The sequence below is a fragment of the Pristis pectinata genome, chromosome 27, assembly GCF_009764475.1.
Source record: "Pristis pectinata isolate sPriPec2 chromosome 27, sPriPec2.1.pri, whole genome shotgun sequence".
Lineage (NCBI taxonomy): Eukaryota > Metazoa > Chordata > Chondrichthyes > Rhinopristiformes > Pristidae > Pristis > Pristis pectinata.
Genome location: NC_067431.1, coordinates 22,718,362 through 22,738,138, shown reverse-complemented (window position 1 = coordinate 22,738,138; position 19,777 = coordinate 22,718,362). Strand labels below are relative to the sequence as shown.

The 19,777-nt window shown below is 42.6% G+C and overlaps 1 protein-coding gene across 1 annotated transcript in view; it reads right to left on the bottom strand.

The window, feature by feature from the left end:
- LOC127583633 (cell adhesion molecule DSCAML1) overlaps positions 1-11,521 on the bottom strand; it is a 506,127-nt gene extending 494,606 nt beyond the window's left edge. Inside the window, 1 exon segment of the mRNA XM_052039813.1 lies at positions 11,372-11,521. The gene's annotated coding sequence lies outside the window, so the exon portion shown is untranslated.
- Positions 11,522-19,777: the final 8,256 nt, after the last annotated feature.

Here is a 19,777-nt window from a genome sequence, read left to right as displayed (position 1 = left end):
TACTTATCCGAATGTCTTTTAAATGTCTTGATTGTACCTGCCTCAACTACTTTCTCTGGCAGCTCGTTCCAAGTACACACCACCCTCTGCATGAGGAAGTTGGCCCTCAGGTCCCTTTTAAATCTTTTCCCTCTCAGCTTAAACCTATGCCCTCTTGTTTTTAGTTCCCTTTCCCTGGGAAAAAGTCTATGTACATTCACCCTATCTAAGCCCCTCATGATTTTATACACCTCTAAAAGGTCATCCCTCAGTCTCCTACACTCCAAGGAATAAAGTCCTCTCCTGCCCAACCTCTCCCTATAATTCAGGCCTTCGAGCCCTGGCAACATCATTTAAGTCTTCCTTGCACTCTTTCCAACTTAATGACGTCTTTCCTACAACACGCTGACCAAAACTATACACAATACTTCAGGTGCTGCCTCATCAATGTCTTGTACAACTGCACTGACCGAGGTCTTTCAGCTGTTCATCTGAATGTCACCTTTACAGACAAGCTGGCATTCAAGCTAATCAAGTAAAAAGCATTTGTTGGTTCTCTGTGATATTTATTGCACAATGTAGTTGTGGCTACTATGTATGACATTGCCATATGGTGAAATCAAGATCTTCAGCATGTAGCAGTGACAAGTGGGTTTTGCTGTGGTATATACAGGGATGAAGGTTTTGATTTAATCTCAGGGCTCACCAGCTGTCATTGGTGACACAAGATGAACTCCCATCGTTTGTGGCAGGAGAATGCTTTTCATTTGAATTATGGCTTTTAGCTACCTCACAGCAGCACTGATTAATCCAGAGTTTCTCCGCATTCTCTGGTAGTGAAATACATGACCACAATGTTAGTTTACACAGGAACAGGAGAAGGCCACTTAGCCCCTCGATCCTGTTCAGCTATAAGATCACAGCTGATCTGTATCTAATCACCTTGGTTACATATCTCTTCAGATATGTGCCTAAAAAAAATCCAATAATATCTAATAATATTTTGAATTGACCCTCAATTGATCAGGACTGGAGCTTTGTACCAGATGTTTATATCTTTTGTTCTGTTCCTTGCAGGAGCTAATTGCCCCCTCACTCATACTGTAAATATTCCCAAATAATATTATTCTTGAACTGTCTTCAACATCATTTAGTTAATTCTGGGGCCTTTTACCCAGCATATTAAACCAATCCTAGAGTCTTGCTCACTTTCTCAATTCAAAGTCAAAGTCGAGTTTATTGCCATATGCGCAAGTACATGTCTGCACAGGTGCAATGAAAAACTTGCAGCAGCACCACAGGCACATAGCATCAGATACACAACACTAACAAAAAACAACATAAATTAACATCATAAATTATAAAAATTATACAAGAAAGAACACAATTAGAACAAAATAAAACAAGTCGACCGCAGTGCAAAGTGGTGAAAGTGGTACTAGTGTTGCTGTACTGAGACAGTGATTAGGGTTGTGCAGGTTGGTTCAAGAACCAAATGGTTGAAGGGAAGTAGCTGTTCTTGAACCTGGTGGTGTGGAACTTCAGGCTTCTGTACCTCCTGCCCAATGGTAGCTGCAAGAAGGTGGCATGGCCCAGATAGTGGGGATCTTTGATGATAGATGTTGCCTTCTTAAGGCAGCGCCTCATGTAGATGTTACCAATGATGGGACGGGATGTGCCCCTGATGTATTGAGCTGAGTCCACCACTCTCTGCAACTCCTTATGTTCCTGCGCATTCAAATTGCCATACCAGACCATGATGCACCCAGTCAGGATACTTTCAACAGCACATCTGTAGAAGTTTGTTAGAGTGTTCAGTGACAAGCCGAACCTCCTTAACCTTCGAAGAAAGTAAAGATGCTGGGGCACCTTCCTTGTGATTGCATCTGTGTGCTGGGCCTAGGACAGGTCATCTGATATGTTGATTTCCAGGAATTTAAAGTCGCTGACTCTCTCCACTACCGATCCCCCGATGTAGGCTGGCGCATGTTCGCCCTCCTTCCCCTTCCTGAAGTCAACAATCAGTTCTTTATTTTACTAACATTGAGCAAGAGCTTGTTGTTCATTTCCTTAATAGGCAACTTCTCATAGTAAGTGGTCCCTAACTAACAATCTAGTCCAAAGAACACTGCGACACTCATTTCAAACAAAGCAGGCACTGCAAGGGTTTGAACCAGTGACCATTTAATTCTACCCCCACTAGTCTTGTGGTGCCCCTCAGGTTCCCATTAAATCTCTCCCCACTCACCTTAAGCCCTCTAAGTTCTTGCTTCCCCAACCCTGGGAAAAAGACTGAGTGCATTCACCCTCTGCTCTCATGATTTTATACACCTCCATAAGATCACCTCTCAGTCTCCTATGCTCCAAGGAATAAAATCCTAGCCTGCTCAGCCTCTCCCTATAACCCAGTCCCTCAAGTCCAGGCCACATCCTCGTGAATCTCGTCTGCACTCTTTCCAGTTTAATGGCATCTTTCCTTCAGCAGAGTGACCAAAATAAACACAGTACTCACCAACCTCTTGTACAACTACAACATAACGGAACTAAGTTTCAGAAGCAATACAAGTGCTGACTTTAAGCATTACCAACTGAGGATCAATTCCTAGTCAGCCATGTCCAATAAATGGAAATAAATTTGGTAACATGGGCTCTGAGGACATTGGAAATAATAGCAAGAGTGGTCCATATGGACCTTCAAGCCTTCTCCATCATTCAGTCAGATCAAGGATGATCCTGTGGCCTCAAGCTCTACTTGCATGCCTGATCCCTATACTGCTTACTGCCCAACAACCTACTGAACGCAACACTGAATACCCTCAATGACTGAGTGGACGTGAGTCCCTGAGGTAGAGAACTTGTAAAAATTACAATGTACCTCGGTCCTGAATGGCCAGCTCCTCATCCCGACATATCCCAGACAGAGGTCCTCCCTCCTCAGGTTACGACAGGGTTCCATTCCTGTGAACATTTCATAACCTGAGCAGTTCGCACGTCGGAAATGCGGCCACGAACCAAGTTCCCGCACTGCAGAAGATGTCTGCAGCCCCACAGCAGCCGGCAAATCTGTCCCGCCAGTCTCCCAAGCGCTCGTTCATATGTACATAAGTCAACCGGTCATAAACTGGCGACCACCTGTCTATCTTTTGTCTTTATATTACTTGTATAAAGAGGGAATATTAATGTATGTTGGATTATGTGATTTTACTAATGATTTTAAGATGGAATTGACACACCGATGTTTATGTATTCTTCTTACTATTATTAGAATTTTAATTTGTTATTGGAGCAGTATTAGATGTTGGTCCAGAAGTCTATGTTTTGCTGCAGATGCATTGATATATCACCAATTCCAAACATGTCCAGACAGATCAGATCAGTGCAACCAATATCATGACTTGTCAACTTATTGATTGTAGCTATGGAGATGTTCTTGGCCATCTGAAGGATTCACAGATGTTTAAAAGGGCCACTTCTGAAGAAGGACCATTGACCTGAAACATTGTCCATTTTTCTCTTCGCAGTTAGCTGCCTGGCCTGCTGAGTATTGCCAACATATCCTGTGTTTATTTCTTTTTAAAGGGGTTCCAACATCCCAGAAGACGGTATTTAATCAAAATAGTCAAAACGGAGTTATAAAAATAAATAACAAACCAATGGAAGTCACCTTGAAACATGTTCCTTTCAAGCAATTTGTTACAAAGTTATCCTCTTCCCCTTCAGAAGTTTATCAAACATTTCTTCATCTAAGCAGCTTGCCTTATTGAGTGAAGTAGGGAGGCAGCGCATTTCAACTCAGAAGTTTCTTGGTGTTTGTATTAGTGGCCTAATGCCTCTCTGTAAAAGCACCATCTCAACAGGGACCCGATGTAACCAAGCAGTTGGCTACTTTCCTGCTGTCCATTCTGAAAACTGTATCCCATAACAACCCTGCAACAAAAATACCAGCAAGGTGGTTGGGTTCCACATGACTGGGCATCGTTGCACCTGACTGCTGCCTTCAAAGGGACATATTTCACATGAAAATAATCAAACCTTTGGTATAAATATGCAACACACCAACAGAAAATCATGTTGAAACAAGTCCCTTACAAGCATGGCTGTTTATAAAATTATGTCATACTTTCTTCCAGTTCATCCCACAAAGCAGCCCGATAAGTGGCAATCTCCACCTTGTGGCAAATTGACCAGAAAATGACAGCGCTGATGATGATATCATTGAGTTAAAAACCATCCATGCAAGGACACCAAATGTAGGAGATCAACCTCACATGTTTGTACTCTGCTGCTTCATATGACTCAGTGGTGTAATATAACACTGGATGTGATATACAAAAAGTGCTGGAGGAACTCAGCAGGTCAAGCAGCATCCATGGTGGGAAACGAACAGTCGACGTTTTGGGTCGTCTGCTGTTTATTTCCCTCCATAGATGCTGCCTGACCTGCTGAGTTCCTCCAGCACTTTTTGTGTATTGCTCTAGATTCCAGCATCTGCAGAATTCCTTGTGTCTAACATAGGATGTGTATCTCTTTAAGCATGTGACCAAATACTCCTTTACGTCTGGCCTGTGCAGAATAAGTTTGTGTGTGTGGTAGCACGTACACAGTAAAGGAATCCTCTCTCTCTCTATCTGTGTAAATTCTTTTGTTTAATAAAATACTTTGTTCGCTTGAATCACTGAGTATTTCCCAGTAGCTTAGAAGGAGAGAGATACCGACAATCAGTGTTAGAAATGCTGGTTATTGAGACTACATTCCTGAATCATACCAAATAATGGGCTTCAACCTCCCAGTTGAAGTGACACACAGATGTGTGCAAAGAGCTAGTGAGCAATGTGATTTAATGAGATGAAACACAATGGAACGAATAAGGCCACTCAATCTCCAGGCAAGTAACTGGCCTTAAGAATGCAGGGGATAATTCACACTGTACAGGGGCTCCCTGGGTTACAAATGACCTGACTTACAGAAATCTGACTGTACACTAATTCTCCCATCCATTTTTAAAGCATTTTTCAAGCCAGTAATAATGATAATAAAATGTTTCATCTTATTCATTAATGACTGGGTACAGTATATATCCCACTAGTTTAATTATGGTTGATAACTGTAGAAAACAAATGTTTCTGAGTTGTGGAGAAATCAACCTATGGACAGTTCTCAGGAACAGAACCCTTACATAACCTGGGGACTGTCTGTATATTGAGATGACTGTGGGCAGATAAACCAGAATAGACTAAAGTAAAAGCTAGTGATGCTCTGGAAGTCTCTGCCCCCGAGAATCATTAGATTTAGTTAAGGTGGAGACTGATTTGAAAGATCGAGGAATTGAGTAATTGACACAAAAGAGGAGTTGAGGCCAGCATAGATCATACTGAATGGTGGGACAGACTTGAGGGGCTTGATGGCCAACTCCTGCTCCTATTTTCTTGTGTTTCTTGTAAAGGTGTTTTGAATTTCATTGGTTATTAGGGGAGAATTTTGTATGTAAAATCCCTCACATGAGATCCTGATTTACGAGCACATTGCAAACTGTGCAGAAATGAAACAGTTGACTGAGTCTTTATATGCAAGCAGGAGCAGGGAGATTGGCGGGTAATTGTGGTTTTGCAGATTTGAAGAACTCATCCAATGTGGTCCAGCCTGAGGGGATGGCTACGATGCAAGACAGAGCTAATGGTGGAAAAACACATACAGATGTGCAAAACTGCTGAGTGATCCAAAATCAGGCTGCAAAAGTCAGATACCCAATGACAGGAAGTGCATGTGGTGACATCTGAGGCAAAAGGCAGGAAAGCAAAAGTAGAGGTTGGGCTCCTCAGTTAGAACATAGAACTAGTTAAGCTAATGTCACCCAATCGCCTTCTGTCTGCACATGGTCCATATCCTCCATTCCCTGAATTTTCATCTGCCTATTTAAGAGCCTCTTAAATGCTTCTACATTACTGCCTTCACCACCACCCCTGGCAGCACATTCTGGGCACCCACCTATCATATCTCTTACCTGCATCTACCTATCACCACCTTGTGAAATTGTTCCACATTCCAGGGAGCCACCGCTTCCTGTGTAAAAAATCTGCCCCCTTTCCTTTGAAATTTTCCCCCCTCTCACCTTAATTGCATGCCCTCTAGTTATTGCAATGCTGTTGTTGTAGATGTTGCAAGCTTTGTAGATGGCAACAATGGGTGCCAGAAAATGAAAGCTCTACAAATGAGAAAGAAATGTGATGTGGAACAGAAAATTATTTCCACAAACGGTGCATGACATTGAAAATGCATGGAGTAGACAGAGTGAGGTACATGAGTCAGGTTTACAATGTCCCTGATGCCAAATGAGGTTAATTCTGTGGAAGGAACACCCACCAGATTTACCTACATCAAGATGCTGGCGTAAGGGTAATCAGTGACACTTCAACTTGACCTGCCTTTAATAAGCTTTTAGATTGACACATGAATATGTAGGGGAATGGAGGAATATGGATCATGTGCAGACAGAAGAGATTTAGTTTAATTTGGCATGTGTTTGGTGTAGACATTGCGGGCTGAAGGGCCTGTTCCTGTGCTGTACTGTTCTATGTTCTATGTTCTGTACTCAGGAGCGATGAATAATATCCACCTGAAACAGGCCACCAACCTGGAGATGGCACAGTAAAACCAACCAGTCAAGTGCTGTCAACGTACAACAAAACCGCGGAAGTTGGCTGGAAGATGGAAGCCAGGAGGTCACGCGATACATTATGTGGTTTTATAGCAGTGGACCCGAAAGAGGTCACATCCATACTTGAAAGTAGGACCGTATCACAGCCAGGATCAAAGCAAGCAATCATGTTAGAAATGCAGCACACAGCCAACGGAAGGCAGCCACATCATCATAACAGAGGTGCCAAAGACCTGCTCTTACTAATAGGCAGAGACACTGTGTTGATGAAGCTCGTATCTGACAACCACAGCAGTGAGGCGACACACTGCACCCCAGATCATCCAAAGTCATGAGAGAAATAGACTTTACCTCAGGAAGGCCACCGAAGAGGCTTGCTTGGCAGGAACAGGTGTGGAAGTACCAACTAAACCCGCAGAGCAGGAACACAACAGCATCACAACAAGCTCCAGGAGAATTGCAATCAGTGAAAGAACAGCCCATCAGCCCAAGTAACTGAAGGACTTTGAGTCAAAATAAAGCACTCAGAGACTGAATGGTTATGTTGGCTGCTTGCTTCTTCCTTTTGTTCTCATTATTAAGAAGGAGCACAACACAAGTGGCCTTTATGTGATTGGGTGTGTACTCCTTTAAGAATTGCAGCACGTGACCACTTCTTACTTTGTGTAGTCATGGACAGAACCAGTTAGCCGTTTTGATGGTAGACAAATGCTGCCTCTCCTTCAGGATACGTTCAATAAAGCACTTCGATAATCTCAAACATTCTCCATTAGCTTGGAGAGTAAGAGATTGGGACAAAGGGAAGAGGACAGGTCTGGAGACTCTTACTCAGATTTATAACAGAACCAGTTGGTCACATCATCTTTGATACCATACATCACTGTTAAAGGCATTGTAATTCTTCATAATATCCCATTACAATGACTGATATCTGCAGATGAAAGCGTAATAACATAGCTCTGACACTAGTGTATTGGAGTTCTGACCTGAAGAATTACTTTCCTTTCTCTCTCCACAGATGCTACATGACTCCTACTATCAGTTTCTGTTTTATTTCAGTTTAACATAGAGCTTTAGGAAGGGCTCTGAAATAATGAGGGACAGAAGGACCTACAAGTCCATGAATCCCTGAAGGTGGAAACACAGGTAGTTAAGGTGGTTAAGGCATTAGCCTTCATTAGCTAGGGTACAGAATATAAGAGCAAGGAGGTTATGGTATGACTTTATAAAGCATTGGTTATGCCACAGCTGAAGAAGTGTGTGCAGTTTTGATCAACACATTGCAGGAAGGATATGATTCTATGGGACAGGGTGCAGAGGAGATTCACCAAGTTGTTGCCTCAGATGGATCATTTCATAGATTCATGGGTTCATGGAGTTATAGAGCATGGAAACAGGCCCTTCAGTCCAACTCATCCATGCCAACCAAAATGTCTATCTATGCTAATCTGTTTGCCTGCATTTGGCCCATATCCCTCTACATCTTACCTATCCAAGTACCTGTCCAAATGTCTTTTAAATGTTGAAATTGTAAATGCCTCTACCACTTCCCTCTGGCAGCTCATTCCATACACCCACCACCCTCTGTGTGTAAAGGTTGTCCCACAGGTCCCCTTTAAATCTTTCCCCCTTCACCTCAAATCTATGCCCTCTAGTTTTAGACTCCCCGACCCTGGGAAAAAGACTGTGTCTTTCCACCTTATCTATGTGCTTCACGATTTTATAAACCTCCATAAGGTCACACCAGCCTCCTTCACTCTTGGAAAAACAGTCCCAGCCTATCTGATCTCTCCTCATAACTGAAGCCTTCTAGTCCAGGCAACATTCCAGTGAATCTTTTCTGCATCCTTTATAGCTTAATTACATCCTTCCCACAACGTAGCGACCAGAACTGCACACAAACTCCAACTGCGACCAAATTAATGATTTGAACTCCAAGTGGGGCCTAACCAACAACTCCAGTTTTGACGAGGGACTGAATAGGTTTGGGTTCCTTGGAGCAGAGGAGGCTGAGGGGAGACCTGACTGAGGTATACAAAATTGTGAGGGGTGTCAGTAGGTAAGATAGCGAGAAACTTTTCCTCATAGCAGTGGTGTATAAAATCGGAGGGCATAGGTTGAGGGAAGTAGGGGGTTTAGAGGGGATCTGAGAAAGAATTTTATGACCCAGAAGATGGTTGGAATCTGGAACACACTGCCTGAATGGTGATGGAGGCAGAGACTCTCGCAACATTTAAGAAATTATCTAGACAAGCATTCAAATAAGAACATTAAGAAATAGGAGCAGGAGTAGGACAACTGACCTGTCAATCCTGCTCCACCATTCAATAAGATCATGGCTGATCTGGCCATGGATTCAGGTCCACCTACCTGCCTTTTCCTCATAACCCTTCATTCCCCTACTTCGCAAAAATCTATCTAACTGTGTCTTAAATATATTTAAAGAGGAAGCCTCCACTGCTTCCTGAGGTGGAAAATTCCACAGATTCACTACTTTCTGGGAAAAGCAATTCCTCCTCATCTCCATCCTAAATCCCTGGAATCTTGAGGCTATGTCCCCTAGTTCTAATCTCACCAAGGCATTGAAGGTTCTGGGTCAAGTGCCTGAAAATGGATTGGTATAGATGATCAGCATGGACATGATGGGCCGAAGGTCCTGTTTCTGTGCTGTGTGACTCTATGATCCTTAACTTCTCAACTGAAAATTTGACTGAGAACTATCTACCAACCACAATGGGTGAGCTCCACATTAAACTGGGCCTTATAAACCCACTGCACCCTTTCAAATAATTCCATCATTATATCCTCATAATGGTGTAACATTATGAAACAATGTCATCATAAAAGCCTCTTACTCTTCAATCAATGTCCTTCAATGGTGCTTTTATGATTTTACGGAGACTAAAGTATACATTAGAGAATGAATAATAAAGGTATCATTTAATCAAGAGGTTCGTATCACCAACCATAAACCACAGCTCACAAGGCCAGGCAAAACCCCAGAGAAAGTGCAGGTGTCTGACACTGCTTCCAGATAACAATAGTTTGATTTTACTTTATTCATTTTGGTGATTTATCATTGAGTGGAAGATAACTGTGCTGGAGAAAGGAACTCGAGATCAGGACTCTGCCAAGCATCCATGACTAAGTGTCAGTATAGTTCAGCTCAGGAATCAACTGCCTGTGTTCAAACAAACCTGAGTCTTAGGAAAATCGCCCACTATATCAGCACAAGCCTAAGATTTATGGTGTACCCCTGTTAGGTAGGATCTCACCCTAACCAGAAGGGTGTTCCTTAACCAAAAATGTGTGACTGGGTAGTATGTTCTGAGGCTGGACTTAGGCAGGGTAGAAGCTTGGGTAAGCCAAGAACGCCGTGGGTAGGTGGGTGAGAGTGGGGAATGGACACATCAGGTCCCAGGTAACATCATTGACAACTATTTCCTAAAAGGGCTTAGTAGTTGTACTTAGAGGCAGTAAGAAGGAAGGAGTGACCTCCAGGTCACCAGTTGAAACATAAAAAAATGCACGTCTTAAGTTTCCTCCCAGTACCAGTACAACAGTAGTACATGGTACTTCCCAAATTTAATGTCCACCCCCAACAAAGGTTGCTAACATTGCTCCTTAAACACCAGGGAATAGGATAAGGATAAGATATCTTTATTAGTCACATGTACATCCAAACACACAGTGAAATGCATCTTTTGCGTAGAATCTTCTGGGGGCAGCCCACAAGTGTCGCCACACTTCTGGCGCCAACATAGCATGCTCACAACTTCCTAACCCGTACATCTTTGGAATGTGGGAGGAAACCGGAGCACCCAAAGGAACCCACACAGACACAGGGAGAATGTACAAACTCCTCATAGACCACAGTGGGAATTGAACCGGGGTCGCTGGCACTGTAATAGTGTTACACTAACCACTACACTACTGTGCCTGCATGGTGCACTGTCATGGGTGGGACTTTATCTCCATAGATGGAGCTTGTCCTCCCTCCACAGGAGGGTGCTGGCTGCTCTTGCAATTTCTCACTGGGAGAATTGCACCAGTTATTTCAGAGCTGAGCAAACAAGCCATTAGTGCTCACCACTGACCCAAAGCCCAGGGTTCTTGTTTCTATTGAATGACTCAAGACGATTTGTCCCGGAGTCATTCAGTTCGAAACTAACCTGAGATCTGAGCCTGGGAAGTCAGGTGTCCAAGTTGGCAAAATGATGGAGGAAATGGACTGTCCTGTATCAATTGTATATGGAACCGGTCTATTTTTTTTGGAATGAGAAGTCCCTTACAAAAAGAGGTTGTTGGTAACCATACTCTCTTATAGAGGTTTATAAGATCATGAGGAATGTAGATAAGGTGAATAACCAAAGTCTTTTTCCAGAGCAGTGGAGTGCAAAACTAGTGAGCGTAGGTTTAAGACGAGAGGGGAAAGATTTAAAATGGATCTAAGGGGCAACATTTCCCACACAGAGGTTGGTGATTCTGTGGAACAAGCTGCTAGAGGAAGTGGTAGAGGCAGGTATAATTACAATGTTTAAAACACACTTGGACAGGTACATGGATAGGAAAGGTTGAGAGGCATTTGGGCCAAATGCAGCCAAATGGGATTAGCTCAGCTAGGCAACTTGGTTGGCACGGACAGATTAGGCCGAAGGGCCTGTTTCCATGCTGTATGACTACCAACTCGAGAATCCCTCCAAATTCCCACAAGGAAGAGGCTCCAGATAACCTTACCTGCTTTGACACGGATATTTGGGCTCCTTATCTTGCCGGCTATGTTTTCAGCCGTGCAGAAGTAGTCATTGTCGTGGATAAAGCTATTAAACCCTGATGGCGAGAAGGGATAGAGCTGCAAGGTGCCGTTGAGGTGGACGTGGCGGATGTTGGGCACGTCGTAGATGTCGTCTTTCGTGGCAAGGTACCAGCGGAGGACAGTGCCCGGAGACCCGGCAGCTGGGCACGGCAACACCGTGCCCACTGAACTGGAGAAGATCACCTGTTGCAATGAGTCATTCACAAAGTACAGGCTTGTCCTCGGATCCTCACTGTGTGCTGTTGGTGGGAAAGGCAAAGATAAATTAGTTTCAGAGATTTTACATCTTAACTTCACCATTTTCTGCTGTTTGGAGGGATAAGCACAGACTTCCTCAGAGAAAGTCCTGGAGCAGTATCACACTGCACAGAAAGAGGCCATGCAATTTCTTGTGCCTTTCCGACTCTCTCTCTTATCTTCCTTCCCATCCATGAATCCTCACGAATCCTTGCAACTTTACAGGATATCAATCCTTTCATGCATGAGATTTTCAACACTCCACCACGAGGAACTTAAGTGTTGTAGAATCCCTTCTCTTCCACTCTGCCTCGCGCTCTCTCCTTCCCTTACCTTTGCCTCCCTCTCTGTGCTCACTTCCCTTCTCTGATTACTCTCCCTCTCTCTCTCGCTCTTCCCCTCTCTCCATTCCACACCCACCCTCTGCCCGACATCCCCTCCCTCGGTCTCTCTTAAATGCAGTTTAATATTTAATATTTAACCAATATTTTGGGTCAGAAATGTTAATAGATCCTTATGTGTATCAGTTTCAAATTTCATTGGATAACTAAAATACTTTGCATAAGGATGATGTGATTATAAGAACAGTACATCCAATTCATCTTCTCTGCAATTCCCCTGCACTGTACATTTTCCATTTTGGAAGTATTTAACCAATTTACTTTGAGTTACAGTTCAGGAAGTCCTAACACGGAAGATGGAAAATCTTAAAATTCCATCCCATCCTTTGAAAACACAGGAATCCTTCAATGGCAGACAAGTGCTCAATAACCAATAGGAATTTGAAAATTTTCCACATTCAAGCAATTTTACCAAAATTAAACATATTTACAGTGAAAATACTTTTTATGATCTCATATCTTTGACATTTCTTTTAAATAAGTTGCTCGGTATTGGGATCTGGTTCCAGGTGGTACAGTGATCGTGATTAAGTCCTTTGCCACGGGGACCAAATTTGGTTTCTTCCTCATCTGCACAGCCCAGCCACACACCAAGGGTGTGGGACTAAGGGAGCAGGTAACCTGGCTGGAGTAACCACCACGATTCAAGGAGAAGGCTTATTGACCAGAAACTCAACTGGACCCGACATATAACATATTGTGGCTGCAAGAGTAGGTCAGGAGCTGGGTATCTCACAAGACAAAGGTGGCAAGACAAAGGCTTTGCAATTACTGTGGACTGCCAACCAGGATAGAGATGTGAGAAGCTTAATGGAGGCAAACCAACCATTCACTCTGGGCTTGAAAGAATGCAGAACCAAACGAATAGAAGAGAGGGGAATTGGGCCAACCAACTATAAATAGTTCACTTGCCTGCATCTCTCATACCATAGATCTGCCATGGAGTCATACAGCATGGTAATAGACCATTCGTCCCATGACATCCATGCTGACCAATGGGCACCTATGCATATTAATCCCATCTTCCAGCAGACCTTCAATGCCAAAGCGATTCAAGGGCTCATCTAGACACCTCTTAAATGCTGTTAGTAACTCTGCTTCCACCACTCTGTCTGGCATCGCATTCCAGGAACTCACCACTCTTGGGGTGGAAAAGGTCCACTTCAGATCCCCACTAAATCTCTTACCCCTTATTCTAAATCTATGTCCTCCAGTTTTCTGCAGTCTATCCTATCTATACCCCTTGGCAGGGCTTTATGACTAAAGAACAGACTCCTCTATTCTTATGTCTGCCTTTCTTCCAGAATGATAACCATCTGAAGGTTCTCCCCAGACACGGAAATGATACTTTGATACACCCATACAAGTTCCGTTTGTGAATGTGTGGGAGTGTATTCACTGGACCTAAATAAAAGGGTTAACCTAGAATGTTACTTCAAATTCTTTGTTCCATTTGATGAATGGAACGTCATTTTGTAAAAGCAACCTGCAGAAGAAGAATCCAAACTTCTGGTAAAAAGGTGCTCAGTCCCCTTCAGCACTGTTAATAACAACTGCGATAAAACCACAGTTATCTGAACCAAATTCAGACATAAAACAATTTCAATCCTATATATCTCCTTAAAGATCTCCATCTTAAAGAAAGGAAGACTTACATTCTACAATATTTCACTACCTCAGTTGATGGGGTTTAGAGAAGTGTTGTCTGAATCATATCGCAAATGCACCAGTCAATTTACGGTCAGCAAGGTCCCAGAAATAGGAATGAAATAAATAACCTAATCATCTGTCTTAATAACACAGATTTAGGGAGAAGGTTTGGGCAGTATTTTGCTTTTATTCAAAAACTGAATGGGGGACTTTAATGCTTTCCTGGGAGAGCAATCAGCAACTCAGTTTAATGTTACATCCAGAGAACAAAGTCTCCAACAGTGCAGCACTCCCTCAGTACCACAGTGATATGTGTGCCAGGATTGTCTCAGTCTTTGCAGTGGGACTTTATCACTGACTGATTCTTGGATCTTTTTGCCAGGTAAACAGAGGCCAAAACAGGAAGGAAAAAGAACTGCACGTGCCATCCAACAAGTTCAATGTCCATTTAAAATGAAGAGATGGACCAGAATACAAAGAACAGACCTTGTTAAAACTCAGCGCAGATGCAGCACTCAGACAGAATTACTGCTTTGTAGGGAGATGTGGAGACACACAAACTCACTGTGAGTTTGGAGTGTTTTTTTTATCTTAAAAAAACACAAAATAAAGCGCTGAAGAACAGTGGACAGTAAATCTCTGTGAGGGACAGAAGAAAGTCTGAATTAACCAAACTTTGAATTAACAAACAGTTGACTCTGTTGAGAGGAAGGAGTGGGAAGACTTACTAGACAAATGCATTTTCTTCTTGAAGAAAGGTGTCCTGCAGTCAAATACGGAGTAATAGTAATGACATAGTGGCAGTCATGATTGAGAGAGAATATTACGAGGTCAAATGTACTTTCCAATGTCCCTAAGTCTCTTTTATGCTTTCATCTGAATTTCTTAACAAATCTAGCTTGTGTTTAGCTCAGGAAGATTTACCTGTGCCAGGTTACAGGCTCCGTTTGCACGCACTTCCGCACTTGTAGTTCACATGTGCATCGGGTCAGCAGGAGATGAGATCCAGGGACTACAATTCATACTGATCCTAGTGATGGACCCTCAAAAACCACAAGGTGCTCCACCTAGTGGTCATTCTGAGAACCAACTGATGGTGCAGGTGAAACCAAGACACAACGCTGTTAATACAGCGGTGCTTTGTCACTGTCAAAAAATTCTCAATAAGGACTTTGCACAATTACTTTATTTTGAGTGCAAGTATGTTTTGCAGCAGGGATAAGGCAGCAGTCATCAGTGTTGCACATAAACCTTGAAGTAGCAGTGAATCACTTCAGGGAGGTGCGTCAGCTGAGATACCAGAAGCATTCTGAGCTCCTCTTCCAAGGTTACCATAGGATCTTTCAGCATTTGAATGTTGGCCTTAAGAACTGTACAGAACCAGGGAGCAACGTAGTGGTTTTGCATCATCACACACATGCAACGTCAATACAAACTCACTGAATTTACCAAGAAGGTAACATCTATCACCAAAGATCCCCACCATCCGGGCCATGGCCTCTTCTCAGAGCTACCATTGGGCAGGAGGTACAGAAGCCTGAACTCCCATACCACCAGGTTCAAGGACAGCTACTTCCCTTTGACCATTCGCTTCTGGAACCAACTGACACAATCCTAATCACTACCTCAGTGTAGCAACACTATGACCACATTGACACTTTGTACTACAATGGACTTCATTTTTTTGTTCTAATTGTGTTCTTTCGTAAAAATTGTGTATAATTCAGGGTTAATGAGTGCTACATCTGCGCTGAGTTTTAACAAGGTCTGTTCTTTGTATTCTGGTCTATCTCTTCATTTTAAATGGACATTGAACTTGTTGGATGGCACGTGCAGTTCTTTTTCCTTCCTGTTTTGGCCTCTGTTTACCTGGCAAAAAGATCCCAGAATCAATCAGTGATAAAGTCCCATTGCAAAGACTGAGACAATCCTGGCACACATATCACTGTGGTACTGAGGGAGTGCTGCACTGTTGGAGGTTTTGTTCTCTGGATGTTGCATATCTAATGCTATGTGCCTGTGATGCTGCTGCAAGTTTTTCTTTGCACCTGTGCATACATGTTCTTGTACATAAGACAATAAACTCGACATTGACTTTGACCTTGACCCACAGACCCACCCAGATAATGCCTTCTAACACTGATGCTTAAGTGAAAAGCCAGCTGTGACTCAGGCAAGATGTCTCTCATACCATTTGGTCACCAGGTTATGGATTGAAGTCCCACTCCCGAATCCGGGGTACAAAAGCCTCGGCTAACAGCGGAGTTCCAAGGGAGTGAGGCAAGGTGAGAGCTACCGCCGTGAGAAAGAGACATTAAACCAGGACCCCAATCTGTCCTCTCAGGAAGACATGAAAATTCCACAACACAACTTCAGAGAGGACCAGGGGAGTTTTCCCAGAAACTTGGGCATCACTTATCATTCAACTGACCTCCTCTACAGAAAAAAAATAATTCTGATTATTGATATCACTGCTGTTTCTGGGAGCTTGTTGTGCTCAAGTTGACCTCAATACTTTTTCACTCCAAATCATTCAAAATTACTTCATTGAAAATTGAATGCACAGAAGGAGAAGGCCATTCAGCCCATTGCTTCCATGCTGGAAACACTGCAGGTACATGGTGCTGTACCTGAATGAGATTTCATTTCATGCAAGGCATTGTGAAATGTCTTAGAAGGCACTATATTAATGCAAGACTGTCTTCCACTATTTGAAAGGCCTGCAGAGCAGGAGTGGTACAATCCCCTCTCTCAAGAAATCACTGAAACAATAAAGTAGTGATACCTCAAAACCAGCTTGACAACATTGATGCAGGGATGATGATCCCCTTGGCTGGGGTGCTCAGAACGTGGGCTCACCGTCTCAGAAAAAGGAGTCAGCCATTCAGTATGAAGAACACATTTCTTCACCCAGAGGGTGGTGAATCTTTGTTGGAATGCACTGCCAGGGGTGGTGGTGGAGGCAGATAGGATAGAGATATTTAAGAGGCTCTTAAATAAGTACATGAATATGCAGAGAAGGGATATGGACCACGTGCAGGCAGAAGGGATTAGCTTAGTTAGGCATCATTAGCTTAAATAGTTCGGCACAACATCATGGGCCGAAGGGCCGGTTCCTATGCTGTACTTGTGTTATTATGTAGTTGTAATAAAGAACTACAACTCCCAGTAGGCAATGCAAGGGGTCACATGAGGGAACAGGAAGTGGCTGTAAAAAGAGAGGGAGAGCAAGCCAGTCTGGTGTTGGTTAATAAAATGTTCAGATGTTAAACCCACACAAAGTTTGTCTCTTGATGAAGAACAAACATAACATTACTGTTCGATGTTCTCTTCCCAACAGGACTGTGCAGGATCAATTGCTGAGTATATCCAAGAAAGAAATCAACCAGAGTTTTGGATACTAAGGATACATGGGGATATGGGATTTGTTCAGGAAGGTGATGCTGAGCCACGATCTAATTAACTAGTGGAGAAAGCACATGGGGCAGTGTTCCAGTCGCTTATGGACTCAAGACCATTCGACCCAAGATGCCAAGATGAAGAAAGAACTGCTTACAAAAAGGATGGGTCTGCTCAGTGAAAGGAAATGATGAAACACTGGAACATTAAGGCTGGACTTCCATTAAATCAGCAGTATGTTATTGTGGGATGCCTATGTCATTGTTTGGGAGCCATTACTACCCGCAGATTGGTTTGTGATCCATCCAAGCTGAGAGGAATCAGAAAATGAGAGCCGAAATTGTGTCTCATTGCCACATTTAGACTGACACTTCACCAAAGGAGTTATTATTGGAGTACTCCCCTCACACAAAAGATACAGAGAAATCTGAATGATTGACAGAGACATATATAACAGTTAAAAGATTTGGATTATACTTCTGCTGATGATTTACTTAACTTATTTATCGATTGGCATATAAATGACACAATTTATCGTCTGGCATATAAATGACACAAGGGTTTACTTAGATATCTTGCAGTTATTATTTTCGAGGGGAACAGCAGGACGTGTGTGTGTGTGTGTTTCCTGAAAGGGATGTGGAAGATGCTATTCAAATGCAAGTCACTTTTTTAAACTAACAGTGTACATGAACACAACACCGTTGGCTCTTCAGGCCACTGATTTATGGTCACTGTGCAAGTGAATTTCCATTTGGTTTGCTGACATTGTCCATCATTTTTAGAAAATCCGTGGCCCTCTTTACAAGAATAACAGGTTTATCTGCTGTTGTTTACCTGTGACACCTTGTCCCACAAAAGGTATCTCACCTATACTGGATGTCTCCCCTTTACTCTTTCAATCCACATTAACCCAAAACGTCGACGGTCTATTTCTCTCCACAGATGCTGCCTGACCTGCTGAGTTCCTTCAGCAGCTCATTTTCTGCTCCAGAGTCCAGCAACTGCAGTCTCATATGTCTCCATAAATTACCTCCTGTTTATTAAGAAAGCTGTGGATATTCACTTAATATTAGTTCACTTTCAACAGCAATGGAATAGTTCAGGGAAAATGACATTGTGACAACATAAAGAAATTTCTTTCCTACAAAATGCAGGAACTGCCATGCTAATTTGCAGAATGTGTGCTGATACTCTGCAAATCTTCAGCAAAGAGAGATACTGGATTCTTTCTGGGGCAAAAATCATGTCATTTACATCAACTTGTTCAAAGAGGTCACTGGATACAAAAGGTCACAGAGGAATTGTCCAGACTTTGCTAATTGGCCTTGGGATTTCATGTTTTTTTTTTGTCTCTTGCCCTGGGAGATTACATGGCTGTTAGTTGTTGGGGAGAGAGGGGGAGGAGGGGAGGAGTGGGGTCTTTACATACATAGTATCATGATGATGAGTCTGAGGGACAGTTTTGATGGATCAGTTGAATGTTTCCTGGCCAGATGTTTGTGAGGTTGTCTCATGTAGTGCTAACAGTGAGCTCAGAGATTAAAGATGAAGGGTTTTCTTGTTTGCTAACTCCAACAATAAATTAATATTTCATAGCAGTTTGTGGGATTTTGCTGTGCCTCTGACTTTTCCTATGGAAAGAGGATAAAGCGATTAGTTACAAACAAAATGGGCTGGGAGATTTGGGAGAAGTGATAAAGTGCAGTCTAAATTCTAGTCTTTCTTGTCTAATTGTAACATAATGGCTGAGTGATGGGTCTCATCAGCTGCTTACATGGGCCACTACACAGTTTTGAAAATGGAGGCAATAAAACACATCAGAGGGAGATACATCAGATAGTAATCTATAAAGTGAAGAGAGCAAGGCAACAGTAAAGAGACTGATTTATGTCATTGTAATGGCAATCAGCGTCATTTGGATTGAAATCCAGAGATTTGCTTTCTAGCACAATCTCACTCTATCCATTAGCTTTGTGTTCTTCATTTACAATTAATTCCTGCAGGCCATTTTTAGAATGTGTAATCATTTGTGGATAAAAAGGTGTTTGAGTAGGAGTCTCCAGACCCCATGGGAAGAGTGATTGGGGTCTAGAGGCGTTTCCAAGGCAATGGTTTCCTTCAGTCTGTTAGATTTCTGTTTGTTAACTGGTACATGAATCCCACTGCGATTTACTAATACATCTTTCCTGCACCTCTGCCACTATTTTCCTTTGTCTGACCAAGTAAATAGATCTAGGGCTTCCTGAGAATGTATCCATATTTGCAGGGGCTCCAAATGAGTGTGTTAATATTTGCAAACAAAAAATTTGAAAATCAATACATCACATGAGAGATTCATTCATTTAACAAAAAATAGTATCTTATTGTTGGGATAAGATGCCCAGCATGGAATTTTAAATCCACAATGCTAAACAGGGAGAATTCTTAATTATCTCTCAATGATCAGAGAAGTACAAGATTGACAGTGAGATGAGGCCACGTCTGAACTAAAAGTGATTAAGAGATGAATTTACTATCAATTCCCTAGTGGGAGTACATCCATATATACAGAGGACAAAAGCCAAAGTAATGAAGGGAAGGGTTTTTTTTAACAGACAACCACTGCTGAATTCTATGTGGTTCACGCAGAGGTCAAGG